Below are 13,511 nucleotides of genomic sequence, written 5' to 3' on the forward strand. Positions count from 1 at the left end.
TGTTAGTTAGTCTTTCTACCACAATTGGTGCATGGTTCCCAGTTTCTTGTTTTTCTTTTGAGGTAACTGTCTTCTTCAGATGCCTAGTTATTTGGGCCTATGAACTCACATTCCCATGGAGGTACTGGCTCCTTTGCCTCATAATATTAATATCTACAGATAATGGCTGAAGGCCAGCCCCTGATCTGGGTCAGCTCCAAAATTCAAGGGGAGCAGTGAAAAGGAGTCCTAGGTCTGAGCATCTCAAAAACCAGAATTAATCACTGCTGTTTTCTCTCATCCCTCCAAACAAATTCTCAGGTCAGGAACACACCTTTGAACCCTCAGAGAGAAGCAGCACTTGGAGGTCATCCCCATAGATAGCATTCCATCAGCTTGGAGGGTTGGCAGGGGCAGGGGTGACTGCCTGACGCCAGGCAGAAGTCCACCCTGTTTTCAGTCACTTCTCACCCCAGGAAGGCTTGGGCTCTAATTAACATCACTCCCATGACCCCTCGCAACCCCAGTTTGGTCTGGCTTCAGTGTATCCCTCAAGAGAAGTCCTGCATTTGCTTTTGCCAAGAACCCTAAAAGCGTCCCAGCCTGGGACCATTCTTTATATTAATATCTCACCTTGGGGCTGCCAGACCACACAGGTAATATAAATTCAGACTACAAACCACCTGAGCAAAGATAGTGATTATTCATTCTCATGGATGCATATTTTTTTCACTCAAAGTTCAGGCAACAAAGAAGGGAACTTCCTCAGCTAAAAAAAAAAAAAAAAAGCTCAGACAAGGGCAGACAGATTTCTTTGTTTTTCTATGTCAGCTGACGGATGCCTTTTCTTTCTATGCAGCTGTAAGCTTTCCAGGGTCCCAAGTTTATACAAGATTCTTAGTTCCAATTCCCCACCTTTTCTGTGCCCACAGCCTTGTCCCCTGACCCCTAAAGCTATTAAAACCCAAGCTCCTTAGTTACAAAGATCAGAGCACAGTAAATCCTCACCTTATGTCGTTCATGGGTTCTTGGAAACCGTGACTTTAAGCATAACAACATAGTATAATGAAGCCACTCTTACCATGAGCTAATTGACATAAACAAGGGTTAAGTTCCTACAGTGTATTTCTGGCCACAAAACATTGCCAAACTTCTAAATAAAGACCAAAACACTTCCAATATTAAACACTGAAATATATGTGAACTATACATACATTTAAGAAAGCTTAATAAAAATAAGTAAGATAATTATTTACCCAATTATTACAGTTCAAGGTTGCAGGTGGCCAGATCCTATGCCAGCAGCTTAGGGTGCCTGGCAGAAACCAGGCCTGGACAGGATGCCATCCCATTACAAGGCACACTCAAAGACACATTCACACTCACACTGGGATCATCTAGACATGCCAATGAACCTGACTTGCACAGCTTTGGGATGTGGGAGGAAATGGGAGTACTAGAGAAAACCCACGCAGACAAGGGGAGAACGTGCAAACTCCACACAGACAGTGGCCCCAGCCCAGAATCGATTTTTTTTTTTGAGACAGAGTCTCGCTCTGTTACCTGGGCTAGAGAGTGCTGTGGCGTCAGCCTAGCTCACAGCAACCTCAAACTCCTGGGCTCAAGCGATCCTCCTACCTCAGGCTCCCAAGTAGCTGGGACTACAGGCATGTGCCACCATGCCTGGATAATTTTTGCTATATATTTTTAGTTGGCCAATTAATTTCTTTCTATTTTTAGTAGAGACAGGGTCTAGCTCTTGCTCAGGCTGGTTTCAAGCTCCTGACCTTGAGCAATCCTCCCGCCTCGGCCTCTCAGAGAGCTAGGATAACAGGCGTGAGCCACCGTGCCCCGCCCAGAATCAATTTTTTTTCTCATTAATAACAACAGGTCATTAAACAAAATGATGTTATTCAAGGACCTGCTGTACTCTCTTCTTCTGCCAGAGGAAATAAGGTATCAGCATGCGCTTACCATGTGGAATTAGAGGTCCAGTTCCAATTCTAGCCCTGAACTATTACCCTTACAATCCTAACTATGCATTTAAAATATTTGCCTGGGAGACTGGACCCAGGGAGAAGAGAAGACAGCCATCTGCAAACCTAGGAAAGAGGTTCAGAAGAAACCAACCCCACTGACACCTTGATCTGGGACTTCTAGCCCCCAGAATTAGAAGCAGAACACGAAAGAGCAGGATATTAGCAGAGATCAACCCCTAGAGGCTTGGAGCCCAGCCAGAAGGGTAGGTGGAGCAGCTTATTTCTCCCTTCCCCACATCTCTGGCAGTCAGTGGGCTCCTGAGCAGCTGGAGAGCTCTTCTACCCTCATGAGCTCAAAAGCTGCTGCCTCCAGTAAACTAAGAGCCTCTTGAGGATGAAGCACCATGCGGCTGGCACCCTTGGGGTCACTTCCCATCACCGCAAAACTGAGCCAAGATGGTAGGCGCCATATTGCTTCTCCACCTGCCGTGCACCTTTGTCTTCCCCAGGGGGCTTCAGACCCTCAGTTTTCGTCTCGCCCATTCCCACACATACATTTTCCAACTCCAGCCCAGACTGCAGGAGCCACAGGGGGCCAGTGGGTCCTGGGGGATCTGCATGTCCCCAGAATCTGGACATTACGGGTGGGCTGTCTTCTGGAGAGAGGGACAGAGAGAACCGGAGTGCTTGCTCTTCCACTCAGACTCTTTTCCTCCCCTTCCCCTGTCCTGCCTATGGCTGCTGAAAGACGACTGAGCCAGGGCTTGCAGAAACTGCTTCTCCTCTCTGTTAGTGTATCCACCATACTGGGCCTTCCACACAGAGTGGGGCTCAAACCTTTCCAGACTCTTTTCTCCCTTTCCCCTCCCCCACCTGTGGCTACTGAGAAAGACAATAGAGCCACCACGATGAGGTTTCCACAGAGAATGGGGCTCAGACCTTTCCTCTAGGGGTCCTGCAGTGGACTTAGGGGTGCTTGGACTGTGAGCTCCCTGCCCACCGGCCCTCCCTGGTGCTGCTTGCCTGGAGATTCCATCAGTGCAGGGCATGCCCCAAGGCAGAGGGACATCAAACCTGCTTGGGCACTCCGTGGGTGACTCAGGATAAGTGCACTTCTCCCTGGCGTGATTAGGGATTGATCTTCGGGGATCTGGAGATAGGCCCACAGGACAGACACCGCACCACCAGGTCTCAATTGTATTGCTCAGAGGCAATGAGTGGAGATTTGTGATTGGGTGAGGCCACTACAGCTCCTCCCTAGTGGCTTTTCCATGAGGCAATCACCATGACATACAGTCATAAGACTGGCCAAAGTTAACACAAAAGAGGAATTCCTACAAACTGTGAAGCAAAAGTATCAGGTAAGTAACAAAGGAAAACCCATCAGACTAACTGCAGACTTCTCAACTGAGACCTTACAAACCAGAAGGGATTAAAGCCCCATTCTTGGTCTTCTCAAACAGAATAATGGCTAGCATAGTAGAATTTTGTATCCTGCAAAACTAAGTTTCTTACATGAGGGAAAAATAAAGACTTTCACAGACCAGCACACACTGAAGGAATTTGTCAAGACCAGACTTGCCCTGCAGGAAATACTCAGATCTGCATTATACACTGATCAGCACAATAGACACACACCAGTATAAAAACATCCAAAACCTAAAGTTCAGAGCCCAGATACCACAATGGCTCAAGAGGTAAAATAAAGCAATAAAGTTCTATGCAACGGGATGAACAGAAATTCACCCCACTTATCAACTCTTTCAATAAATGTGAATGGCTTGATCGCCCCACTGAAAAGACATAGGCTGGCTGAATGGATAAAAAAAAATGCAAGCCAAATATCTGCTGTCTCCAGGAAATGCATCTAACCCACAAGGACTTATTCAGACTCAAGGTGAAAGGAGGAAAACAATATTCCATGCAAATGGAAACCAAAAGAAAGCTGGTACAGCCATTCTCATATCAGATAGCATAGACTTCAAATCAGCAAAAGTAAAGAAAGACAAAGATGGTCATTATATATGGTGAAAGGAACAATTCCACAGGAAGATATAATAATCCTAAATATTTATGCACCTAACACAGGTGCACCCAGATTAATAAAGCAAACCCTACTTGATCTAAACAAAGTGATAAACAGCAGGATTGTAATAGCCAGGGACTTCAACACACCACTGACAAAACGGGACAGATCCTCCAAACAGAAGATAAACAAAGAAACAATAGACTTAAACCAGACTCTAGAACAAATGGGCCTAACAGATATTTACAGAACATTCTACCGCAAAACTACCGAATATACGTTCTTCTCATTAGCTCACGAAATATTCTCTGAGATTGATCACCTCCTAGGCCATAAAATATTTGCCTGATTTTATCCGATACTTCTAGGTGTTCTATAGCAAAAGGGTTTTCAGATTATCCAAACTGCCACGTGGCCCAAAATGGAAGTCCTATTGAAGTCTAGGAAATATGTAAACATAAACATGGCCACACTATACAGCCTGACTCCCAGCCTTGCATCTAGGGATTCTAATGCGCATCTTCACTTAAGACCCACTGCAACAGAAAATAACAAGCCTGGATCATTATATCATGCAAGGAAGCTTTATATTTTGCTGGAAAATAATCTTAGCCTATTTTTCAAAAGAAATGAAACCTTTATTGACATCTACAAAAATAAAAATGCTTTTGCCACAGATGATTGCCTTTTGATGGTTAGCTCTTTTTATAGCTAATTGGATGCAGGAGATTTTGTTGGAATTATGTATTATTATATTGTGTACAATTTCATTTTCTGAGAGGGTAAGAAAAAAATAGATGTTTGCATCATGTTTCCTGCATGAAAAATTTCCTTGGACAAAATTTTGCTGAGCTCTGAAAACATTTTAAAACTTTTGCATCATTTGCTTTGGCCTGTCAAGATGCCACAAGCCAATATCATAGCATTTGACCTTTGGCAGTTTTATGGCTGAATGGATAATAATTCAGCAATTTTTAATTATGTCACTGATAAGATAACTAAACAAGTAGACGAAGAATTGCAAGTGCTAAGTACAGCTGCTATCTAGTTTGCAGTTCTTAATAAAACCTATTAAATCCAAATGGATAAAATGTCCATTGTGAATATCATACAGAATATTGTACAGAATTTGCATAGAAGGTATGCTATGGTTCTAATTTTTTTCCCCTCCAAAACTCATGTTGAAATTTGATTACCATCGTGGCGATGTGGGGAGGTGAGACCTGTGGAAAGTGATTGGGCCATAAGGGCTTTACCATCATGGGTGAGATTCATGCTGTTCTCAGAGGATGAGTTTGGCCCCTTCTTCCTCTCCTGCCCTTTTGCCTTCAGCCATGTGAGGACCCAACAAGAAGGCCTTCACCACATGCTGGTACCTTGATCTTGAACTTCCTGGCCTCCAGAACTGTGAGAAAATAAATTTCTGTTCTTTATAAATTACCTAGTCTGTGGTACTCTGTTATAGCAGCACAAAGCAGACTAAGACAAGGTACAAGCTACATTTTTCAAATGACCTACTGGAATCATTATTAACACAATTTATGCTTTGTGTAAAAGTAATTAAAATCAGTAAATTTTAATTTAGCTTTCTGTAAGTTTTCTTACTTATAGAAAACATTAGAAAATAAATGGAAATTTTTCTTCTTATTTATTTTGACAATCCTCATTGTCATTTCTAAGCAGCATGTTCTTGCCCCAAATTGAACCAATTAAAAATCCATATTCTATGCACCATGAGAAGTGTTTCATAGGAGGTATCTCATTTACTCCCTGCAGAAAACTCTTGTTAATATTATCTACATTTTACAAATGATAAATGAAATAATTTGCAAGACTGTACAACTAATATGTAGTGGAGCTGCAATTTGAACCCAGACCATCTAACTCTAGAGCTTGTATGTTTAACAATAAAACTGAACTGGCTCTTAAATTTTAAAAAACTAAAAAACAAAAATACACAAACGAGAAACCTACCTAAGGAACATTCTAGGATCACAATGTTTAATAAGTTCTATTGGTTCTACCCCTCCAAATATAATATATCCCAAATTCAACTACCTCTCACCTCCTTCGACACTGCCTCTCACTAGGACTACTGCAACAGACAAACTCCGGGCTCTCACGGTGTGGGTCCTAGGACCAGCAGGAGTGGCATTACCTAGGAAGTTGTTAGAAATGCAGATTCTCTGGCTCTACTCCAGACCTACTGAATGAGAAATTCTAGGAGTGAGGCTTGCAAGTGGTGTTTTAACAAACCTTCCAGGTAATTTTGATGCACACTTAATTTTAACAATTAGCCAACAAAAAGATGTATTCCTTTTAGCCAACTTCAGACAATCTCTGCTGAACTATCTTTCTTTTAGGAGCCCCTGTTCTATCTCTACAGAATAAAGTTTCACCTTCAAAAAACACAAGGATCTTCTTCAATTCTTCTTGAATAAGTGCTTGTTACAACAGCTGAACTGGATCTGCACAAATCTAAATCCTCATATGGATATGGTCTCATATGGATTTCCCTAAAAATTTCCAAGGCTTCATGTAGCCAGTTTATGTATAGAATCCTTTATACTGCAGCAGAGTTTAATAACCAAAATAATTCAAGAGGATTTCTAATCTCTTCTTGTACACCTCCAAAAACATTCAAGTTGACTAAAATTAAAGGGCTAAAATTATCAAGTCCAGGCCAGGATAAAGAGCAACTGGAACACTCTTGTATTAGTGGTAGGAGTGTACATTGGTACATCCACTTTGGAAAACTATCTGACAACAGAAACTAAAGATTCAGATATGTCCACTCTATCATGCAATAATTCCATACCTGGACACACAGCCAACATAAATGAGTGATTATGTCCACAGCACATATAGACAAGAATGTTCATAGCACTGTTATTCATAATAGCCAAAGACTGGAACATCCAAATGTCCATCAACTATAGAATAGATGAATACTCTATGAAATACTACACAATGATTTAAAAAAACCTGTTTTGCTACACAAAAAAAATTTTTTTGGAGACAGAGTCTCACTCCATTGCCCGGGCTAGAATGCCGTGGTGTCAGCCTAGCTCACAGCAACCTCAAACTCCTGGGCTCGAGCAATCCTCCTGCCTCAGCCTCACGAGTAGCTGGGACTACAGGCATGCGCCACCATGCCCAGATAATTTTTTCTGTATATTTTTTTTTCAGCTAATTCCTTTCTATTTTGAGTAGAGACAGGGGTCTCACTCTTGCTTAAGCTGGTCTTGAACTCCTGACCTTGAGCAATCCTCCCACCTCGGCCTCCCAGAGTGCTAGGATTACAGGCGTGAGCCACAGCGCCTGTCCTACATAAATTTTGATCAATCTTCTAGATATAATGTTGAGTGAAAGAAATCTGAACAAAATCTGAACAAAAGAAATCTGAACAAAACAACATACTGACTGTATGATTCCATTTTTATGAAGTTACAAAACAGACAAAAACTAACCTATGGTGATAGAAACCAGGAGAGTGGTTACTTCTTAGGGAGAGTGGGGAGATTGTTGACCAGGAAAGGGATGAACAGAAGATACACAGGGTGCTGGTATGTCTGTATTTTGATTTGGGTGGTGGTGACACAGGTGTAGACCCATGTAAAAATGCACTGAGCTCAACTCTTAAGATTGTGCACCTGCAATTCACAATTCCATGGTCATGGAAACAACCCAAGTGCCCATCAATTCACCAGTGGATAATTAAAATGTGGTATATGCTCACAATGGAATATTACTCAATTCTAAGAAATGACGGTGAGCTTGCACTGTTTATGCTATCCGGGATTAAGCTTAAGCCCATTATCCAAAGTGAGGCGACACAAGATCTGGAAAATGGGCTCCACATCTACTTGCCATCAAATTGGTACTGACTGACTAAAACTATGTTGCTCAAATGGCGGTAGTGTGCACCAGGGATTCGGGGTAGGGGGGCCACATCTTAGGGACGTGGCGAGCATTGTGGAAGGGAAGGGAATATCCAGTGGTGGGCAGGTGGGAGGGGGGAGGAGGGAAAGGGGGTATACTTACATAATGGGTGTGGTATGCACCAACTGGGGGTTGGACACGCTTGAAGCACTGGCACAGAGGGGAGGAGGGTGGCAGGGGCAATATATGTAACCCCAACAATATTTGTACCCCCATAATATAATGAAATAAAAGGAGGAAAAAAAAAAAAAGATTGTGCACCTGAATGTACATGAGTAACATCTCAAAGTAAAAGAAAACCACAAAAACAACAAAGAGCATTAAACGCCATCCAAACAATAAGTGACAGCAGCCACCCTAAAGTCAGCTTTTTTCTTTTCCCCAATTCTGCTACAGTACCTCTCACTGAACAAACCCTATAATTCTATCTGATGTCCAGCAGGTAGTTTTTTTCCTTCAACTTTCCCTTCTTTCAATCTTAATTCCAGCCCTGACTTCGCTTTTTGCTAAATCCTTTCCTCTTACCCACCTCCTCTAAAGACCATCTCTTTCTAAGTCCATCTTGTTCTCCCAGTTCTACATAATGAAAGATGCAGAAAAGAATAGAAAAGACAAAATTTTCTTTACTAGACAGTTATGAGGTGAGAAGTGAAGAATGTTAAGCCAGTAATATATCTTGTCCTCTCACATATCTTCAGTTATAAACTTAATTGACTCACCCTAGAGAAAAGATACCACTGAGTAGTTCTTTCTTTTTTTTTTTTTTTTTTTTTTTTGAGACAGAGTCTCCCTTTGTTGTCCAGGCTAGAGTGAGTGCTGTGGCATCAGCCTAGCTCACAGCAACCTCAAACTCCTGGGCTCAAGCAATCCTCCTGCCTCAGCCTCCCTAGTAGCTGGGACTACAGGCATGCGCCACCAGGCCCGGCTAATTTTTTCTATATATATTAGTTGTCCAATTAATTTCTTTCTATTTATGGTAGAGACAGGGTCTCACTCTTGCTCAGGCTGGTTTCAAACTCCTGACCTCGAGCAATCCGCCCACCTCGGCCTCCCAGAGTGCTAGGATTACAGGCGTGAGCCACCGCGCCCAGCCATAGTTATTTCTTTTTAATAATTGTGTACCAGTACAAATAACTGATCCTTCCCCTAAAGTGTAGGAAGCTTTTGTCTTGCTCTTCTTAGCAATATCTACTAGCCTGTACCAGGTATTCCATGCAGGATGATTTTTGGATTTATTATTTTTTTTTTTTTGCTGAAAATTATAAAGGTAAAATTAAGAAGCAGCATGGCATCTGGAGAATGACAGAAGAAACCAATTGTACTTTCTTAAATGTAAATATTGTCAGCACATTTCAACTTTAAAAGGCACTGGACATGGGCACAGAGCACAGTGATAATCAATAGCACTTTCCTGGTATAATTCCAGGATGTTAAATTTAGAAATTTGACCATTTTTTCTCAACTCTGGGTCTGAGACTACCTGGGCTTCTGCAGATATATTCTCTAAGATCTGTGGTAACTTCTCCCTTTAAAACAGCTCCACAGGAGGTTACCAGGGGCTGGGGGGAGGAGGAATAGGAAGTTGTTGTTTAATGGGTATAGAATTTCTATTTGGGAAGATAAAAAAAAAAAGTTCTTGAAATAGATAATGATGATGGCTATGCAACTCTGGCATTAATACTGAATTGTACACTTAAAAATGGCTAAAACGCAAATTTTTATGTTATGTATATTTTACTACAGTTTTAAAAAGTCAAAGCCATCGGGACTTCCATTTCCAGCAATATGGCCTATGAACCATCCTGAAAAAACCCTCCTAGTACAAAAATACCCAAAATATTAGATAAAATATTTTGAAGATTTCATAAATGCATAGTTGAGATAGTGAAAAGTAAAAGAAATCCTTAGAGGTTAAAAAAAAAATACAAGATGAAAAAACATAAATCCAAGAGAGGTGAGTGAGCTCTAAAGCTGATAGCTGCCCTGATGTCATCTGCTGATCTTAGGTGGTCCAGAGCTGCTGTTTTAACAAGCTTTCAGGGAACAGATGATAAAGCTCAAAGACTTGGAAACTGACCATCAGAGGGTGAACTAGAACAAACCAACCACTCCCAGAGCGTGAACTTAAAGAAATTTGCCTCTCTTCGCCTTGGCTCTATATGGAAGAGAAAAAAGTCTCCTGTGAAATCTTCTGGTTATAAACTGGCCTCCAGGAGGTTTTAGGTCTATAAGTCTTAGTAATTTCTGTTACTCCTAGTTCTGGCTTCTTTTCTACCATGTTTTTAAACATTTGAAAAGTTATCATAAGTCAATTTTTTAGGTATAACACACACAATTCATTCACCTGTTCTTCATATGACCTATTTCTCAGACATTTTACCACCACCACCAGCCCTACAACATTCTTCCTTAGAGTACTTTCTGGTTTGTTCCAGTATGCTTCTTAAGGATTGATGGCCATAACTGGAAAGAGTGATCCAGATATGGCTAAGCCTATACATAATAGAGGGGGATTCTGGCCACTCTTGATTGGTATATTAGTTATCCACTGCTGAATAACAAATTACTCCAAAACTTAGTGACTTAAAACAATAACATTTAATATCTCACCATTTCTGTGGATCAGGAATCTGTGCATGGCTTAGCTGGGTCTTCTGGATCAGGGTCTCCCACAGGTGGGAGTCAAGGTGCTGGTGGGAATGGCAGTCATCTCAAGGCCCAACTTGGGAAGGATTTGCTTCCAACCTCACTCGTGTGATTGTGGGCAGGGTTCTGCTTCTCACAGGCTGTTGATCCAATGGCCTCAGCTCCTTGCTGGCTATTGACAGGAGGCTGCCTTCAGCTCCTTGCCACCAGGCCTCTCTATAGAGCAGCTCACAACATAATAGCCTGCTTCATCAGAGCGAGCAAGTGAGGAGAGTCAGAGAAACAGAATAAGACAGAAATCACAGTCATTTATAACCTAATCACAGAAGTGATAGCCCATCATTTTTGCTGTACTTTATTAAATATTTGTTAGAAGCGTATCACCAGGCCCAGCCCACATATACAGGGAGTGGATTACATAAGGCATGAATACCCAGAGGTAAAGGTCATGAGGAACCATTTCAGAACAGCCTACCACAACTGGACACCATGCTTCTAATCCTGAACCTAAAATTGTGATCTAAAGAAAAACTCCACATTAATAATTCAGTTTAAGTGTCCTGAGCTTAATGAGAACCCTAGGTAGTTGGGGAAAATAAATGTCAATCCTCTCTGGAGGAACTTACCTTTTCTTTTGTGGAGACAGAGTCTTGCTAGAGTGCCATGGCATCAGCCTAGCTCACAGCAACTTCACACTGCTGGGCTCAAGCAATCCTTCTGCCTCAGTCTCCCAAGTAGCTAGGACTAAAGGCATGCATCACCATGCCCAGCCAATTTTTTCTATATATTTTTAATTGTCCGGCTAATTTCTTTCTATTTCTGGTAGAGATGGGGGTCTCCCTCTTGCTCAGGCTGGTCTTCAACTCCTGACCTAGAGCAATCCTCCCACCTCAGCCTCCCAGAGTGCTAGGATTACAGGCACAGGCCACTGCACCCAGCCTGGAGGTATTTACCTTAAGCCCAGGCATTAAGTACTTGCACCAGATAGAGTCCCAACAAACATGAGTTTGCAATGAAAAAAAACAAAATCACAAGTCACTATAAGCGACAGTTAACAGTAACAAAGGACCAGACATGCGGATACTACAGATACTGGAATTATCAGATACATAAAATATAATAAACATGTTTAATATGTAGAATTGAAAGTATGACTAAGGAACAAGAGAGAGTTAAAAAATAGCAAATCGTATTTGAAACAAAACAATTTCAAGAAATAAAAAAAAAAAAAAATAACTGGAATTAGAGGCCGGGCATGGTGGCTCACGCCTGTAATACTAGCACTCTGGGAGGCCACAGCGGGCGGATGGCTCAAGGTCAGGAGTTTGAAACCAGCCTGAGCAAGAGCAAGACCCTGTCTCTACTAAAAAAATAGAAAGAAATTAATTGGCCAACTAAAAATATATAAAAAAATTTAGCCAAGCTTGGTGGCGCGTGGCTGTAGTTCCAGCTACTTGGGAGGCTGAGGCAGTAGGATCACTTGAGCCCAGGAGTTTGAGGTTGCTATGAGCCAGGCTGACACCCTGGCACTCTAGCCCAGGTGACAGAGAAAGACTCTGACTCAAAAAAAAAAAAAAAACAAATAAAATAAAATAATTGGAATTAGAAAATGAATAGACTAATTAAAACAGAAAATTAGATGCAGTTGAAGTCAGAATTAATGAACTGAAAGATTTCAAGAAATTACTCTGAATATAACAAGATAACACATTGGTAGAACCAAGGTTTAAGGACATACTTTGTTCAAGTGACTGCGTAAAGCATCAAGAACAAGCAAAAAAAAAAAATACTTATATATATGAAATAAGAAATATAGGCTGGGCACGGTGGCTCACACCTGTAATCCTAGCACTCTGGGAGCCCGAGGCAGGCGGATTGCGCCAGGTCAGGAGTTCAAAACCAGCCTGAGCAAGAGCGAGACCTGGTCTCTACTATAAATAGAAAGAAATTAATTGGACAACTAATATATATAGAAGAAATTAGCCGGGCATGGTGGCATATACCTGTAGTCCCAGCCACTTGGGAGGCTAAGGCAGTAGGATTGCTTGAGCCCAGGAGTTTGAGGTTGCTGTGAGCTAGGCTGACACCTAGCTAGGCTGGCACTCACTCTAGCCTGGGCAATAAAGCGAGACCCTGTCTCAGAAAAAAAGAAAGAAATAAGAAATATAAGTGAGGACAACACTTTCTGAAAAGATTCAGAAAATATTTTCTTCGACTGGTATTTAAAGCTTCCATTTGTGGGACTACTTCAATCAAACTGCACCACCATCAGCAACAACACCAAGACTAGGATTTTAAGTGGAGATGAATCTTTACCTTACTCAGTTCATGTTAAACAAAAAGAAAAGCTTAATAATTTTGTGGCAGCATCAACATTAGCAGAGCTAACCAAATATTATCTGCCACTGTATCCTCCTTAGGTGAAAGTGAGCATCTATTTTTGTTGTAGACAGCACTAGTGTTTATTTCTGGGAATATTCTCCTCTACTTCTAGGTGTACTGGGGATTGGACTTCCCGTGCCCTTTAAGTGAGGCACAGCTAACTGACTAGTTTTGACTAGTGGAACATGGGTGGAAGTAACATGTGCATATTGGGGCTATAGTACTTCACTTTCAGTGATAGACTCCATAGCCCACTCTTTCCCTACCCTGGTAAGCTCTAAGCCTCATCTTAAGGTGTGGACATGATAAAACAGTAGTCTCCGTCAGCCTACTACCCTCCTCCCACTAGCACATCCTGCCAGCTTATGATGGATATGCAGCACAAACGAAAAATAAATATTTGTTGTTTTAAGCCACTGGACTTTAGGGTTTGTTTCCAAAGTATGACCTAGCTTATCCTGGCTGGTGCAATTTGGTGTTGGTGTCATAAATGCAGAGTATAATGACCCCAGAAGCAAACTATCAGCTTACACTGATGAGACATAAATATTCCTGAA

The 13,511-nt window shown here is 41.7% G+C and overlaps 1 long non-coding RNA gene across 1 annotated transcript in view; it reads right to left on the reverse strand.

The window, feature by feature from the left end:
• LOC105882363 (uncharacterized) overlaps positions 1-13,511 on the reverse strand; it is a 29,520-nt gene that overhangs the window by 12,934 nt on the left and 3,075 nt on the right. Inside the window, exon 3 of the long non-coding RNA XR_002222997.2 lies at positions 10,537-10,818. This is a non-coding gene — a long non-coding RNA (uncharacterized LOC105882363). The remainder of the gene's footprint in view (positions 1-10,536; positions 10,819-13,511) is intronic.

This window comes from Microcebus murinus, chromosome X (genome assembly GCF_040939455.1).
Source record: "Microcebus murinus isolate Inina chromosome X, M.murinus_Inina_mat1.0, whole genome shotgun sequence".
Lineage (NCBI taxonomy): Eukaryota > Metazoa > Chordata > Mammalia > Primates > Cheirogaleidae > Microcebus > Microcebus murinus.